Source organism: Alosa sapidissima, chromosome 22 (assembly GCF_018492685.1).
Source record: "Alosa sapidissima isolate fAloSap1 chromosome 22, fAloSap1.pri, whole genome shotgun sequence".
NCBI classification, from domain to species: domain Eukaryota; kingdom Metazoa; phylum Chordata; class Actinopteri; order Clupeiformes; family Clupeidae; genus Alosa; species Alosa sapidissima.
The window spans coordinates 13526594-13530474 of record NC_055978.1 but is presented as its reverse complement, the minus strand read 5'-3'; the positions used below and the strand labels follow the sequence as shown (position 1 = coordinate 13530474).

The window sequence follows — 3881 nt, the reverse complement described above, 5'->3', positions numbered from 1 at the left end:
CTAAATGCAACTGCATGTGGTCTTAATCTTATCTGGTGGTTATTTTCTTGAGAAACATCCTTTATTTTCTGTTCCTAATGTTAGTTCACAGAGTAATTGATCCATTCAGCATAGCAATATAAATGCGTAGGTCAACTCAGGAAATAACACTTTATAAGATGGCTTATTACACTGCAAATGCAGATCTTTAGATGATGCAGAGTATAGATGTCAGGGCACACAGACTCAGGAAACAAAATTGAAATGAGCCACGAAGTTGTCCACCGATGCTACTGTGGGGCCATTTTGTCTCCAGACGCTTTCAGCCCATTGCAAGGCACACCCCGAGAGCAGAGAGATGATATAGGCTACTCGCGATCGGTCTGTAGGGAATCTGTGTGGCTGCATCTCCCAGGCCAATGAGCATTGCAACAGAAATCCCTTGCATGCCTCTGGAGTTCCAGAATATGGCGCTGGATTCACCACTGCGTTCCCTGGAATCATAGCTGGAGGTGCTACTGGAGCTGCTGTGGCGGCGGCAGCTGCTACGGTCGCAGAGTTGGGAATTGTTTGCGGTGCATTGTCCACCATTCCCTGGAAGGGATCCACATGTTCAGCTCTTAATGGTTGAGGCTCCATTGCCTGGTCTGGCCTTCTGTCAGGGCACACAGACTCAGGAAACAAGGTTAGGCTCAAGGTTAGGATCAAGTCGTTTTAATTTGAAAACAGCAACCAAGGCAGGAGAATTTAAACAAGGTCTTGAAGTGAAGTTAACGCTCAGAAGATCTTGACTTGACAAACAAGGCAGTCCTACATAAAGGCTCCAATCTGGCAAGAGGATATCATCCAACAGAAAAGGTCCAATAGAAAATGTCCAACATAAAAGTTCTACAACCTGGGACGTAGCAGGAAATTCCAGAAACGAGGAGCTGGGCTTGGAAACAAGGAGCAGTCCGTGCGCTGGAGTAAGTGTCTCTGTTGAAGAGGCCAGACAGAGAGAGCAGAGTGACAGGGGTTTATATAGGCAGTAGGAGATTGGCTGAAACACAATGAAATTCAGTTTGGTAGTCCTCCAACCTTAGGACTTAGCAGCTTATTGGAAAAGTTGAATGGAGTAAACTGACGACAACATTAAAAGAATCAAAAGCTTACCAATCATACAATTATACATGATAATTAGATAATTAGATAATTACATAAGTCAACAAACAGCAAGAAAATGCAGGGCAGTAGTTCTTCTTCACTTATAATATACTCAAACTTTGTGCAGCTAGGCTATGACAGATCCAATACAGTTTTTTTTACTGCTACTGGGTGATGTGGTGAAGTGGATGTTGTGAAAAAGCAAAAGTAACATATTCAAAGGTAAGCAAAAGTTGATTTAGACATGGTTCAAAGAAGCAGAACTGGTTTTTACCGCAATCTGAATTACTGTACAACTACTTTTTATAGAAAATGTTTTACCTCATAACAGACGTGCACAATTTCCATACTGGAATATCGCTTTTAGCACTTCAACTCTCACATTTTTGGGAGATACTCCCACCTTCGCCTCAACCTTCCCATTTTATGCATGAGTAAGAAAAGGTCAGCCTGCCTGACAGCTCTCCTGTGCCTGGCAAAATGCACTTCCATTTTATGCATGTGTGGTCTGTTCCTACATCAATGTCTTGTTGAAAGGTGCAAATAAACCATGAAATAGGCACATAAGTCTTACAACAACTCCTCAGTGTCTACAGACACACAACATGATTTATTTATTAGTGTAACTTTTGAAGATTAGCATTTATCTCTCATTGCATCTTTTGAAAGTAGCTCTGTGTGAAAGTGTGAATGTGTGAAAGTAGCACATCTAAAACTGAATCTCTTATCAGCAACAATAGTATGTTTTTGTTACTGACAGTGAGTACCCGCAAATGCCCTGAATGACTATTGTATGCCAAATTCTGTCAGATTTCTGTAGATGAACTGTCTTGTGCCAAGATTTAAGATGTTTGACAGCAGGCTCGTTAAAACCATATCTTTCCTAACTAAATATTTTATTATGTCTGCATTTAGGTCTAAGTCTGCTTCTCTGGCCTATTTTGCTGTAGCAACAAGCAAGAAATGGTGGACTGGCAGAATGGCCATGAGAATGAAAGCTTTTGTTCACCTTGTTTGTAAAAAACAAATCATTGTATTTAAGGAAGGAGAAACAATCCACTTAATTCTAATTCCTTTGAAGTACAACATAAAATATGTAGTTTCTTCCTTTTAAAAAAAAAAAAAGATTGCTCTCCCTCTCTCCATATCAAACACGTGCACATAGCCACATATACAGAAATGCTTCAATGCTGTCTCTCCCCAGATGTGTTTTTTCCCCTCATGTCTTCACTCAGTAGATGTCTCAAGAGTCAACAATAATTATAACTCAGGTGTGCTTACATATCCTTTAATGATATGTTTTAATATTTATGACCAGTAGGAAAGCCAGCAGGGTGATTCACGGTCGGCGGTGCCGTGCTCACCAACCCCTCCTGTGTTTCCCACACCCCTATCAGTAAATTAATGTCAGCCCCTGGACAGTGTAAATCACCGTTATTCTGACAGTTGTCTGTGGCCGACTAGGTTTTCCTAAGCTGAGCTCATAAAAAATGGTTTATTGATCCAGCCCCATGAGCTCCTTAACAAGGGGTTTGCATAGCAAGTGACACATAAATCCGGCAGCTGGACAGCGTGGTCACTGAATACAGTCTGTGCCTGAATAGGGTGGAACTGTGTGTGTGTGTGTTTGTGTGTGCGTGCGCGTGCACGTTGTTTGTGTGTTTGTATGTGTGCGTGTGAATGTGAATGTGTATGTGTGTGTGTGTGTGTGTGTAAGTTAAAGTAATGTTGTGTTTGTATTGCATTCCAAAATAGAATTAATAGGATTTCCATGCTTGAATGGAAGCAGGTGAGATCAGAAATCAGAAATATGCATGTAGTTATACATACAGTAGGTTAAACTGTTTTCTCTATTCGTATGGTTGCTGAGTTCATCTGAGTGACATTCGAATGAGTTGATGGTCATATTCAACATTAACAGACCACTGCAAATTTGAATATGACCGTCAAACTCATTTGAATGTCACTCAGCAACCGTAGGATGACATCAGAAAAATCTGTAGTGGTCTCTTATTTTTTTCCAGAGCTGTATATACATACCATTATACATATTTCTCTGGGATGTTTTTATTTTGGGTCTTCCAACATCAACACCCTTGTCCAGCTGACTCCACTGGTGTCCAAATGGCTATAGGCATCTTGAGGCTGTCTCTGCTGCTTCGGTGGTGCTGCAGATGGCTCTCCTCTTCATCTCTCCTTCGATGCGGGTGGTAGCTGCAGTTTGGCTGTGGTACTTCATCTGCCGACTGAGGTCCAGGGTTGCTGTCAGTCTCTTGCTGAGGTCAGGATGCCTGCAGATGATGATATCTTGGTGGGATTGGCAACTCTCCAGCTCTGATGAAGCTACCTCTCTACTGTAGCTTCCATATTCCATATTTACTGTATCTGTCTTAGCTGGAATTCCTAGACCATGCATTTCCCTGATTTTTCTTCTTAAATTAAGTTAAGTTATACTGTATAGTTCTGTAGGAAGTTCCTACTGGAAATTTGCTCTCTGCATTTTACCCATCCGGGGTCTAGTGTACACACATTCATATACACACACTCAGAGCAGTGAGCTCACTAGGAGCACACCCACACTAGGAGCCCACATACACACCCGTTGCAGTTAATCCGGCGCCCGAGGTGCAGTTGGGGGTTAGATGCATTGCTCAAGGGAACCTCATCCGTGGATGTGGGAGAACGCTGTTCAGTCACTCCCCCCACCCACATTTTTCCTACCAGTCAGGGATCAAACCGGCCACCCTTCGATTCCACAA

At 42.3% G+C, this 3881-nt stretch overlaps 1 long non-coding RNA gene across 1 annotated transcript; it reads right to left on the bottom strand.

The window, feature by feature from the left end:
* Positions 1 to 253: 253 nt before the first annotated feature.
* LOC121697397 lies at positions 254 to 3881 on the bottom strand. Its single transcript, XR_006026441.1, has 3 exons — positions 3722 to 3881; positions 3163 to 3413; positions 254 to 954 (listed from the first exon to the last, which is right to left on the bottom strand). It is a non-coding gene; the product is annotated as an uncharacterized LOC121697397 (long non-coding RNA).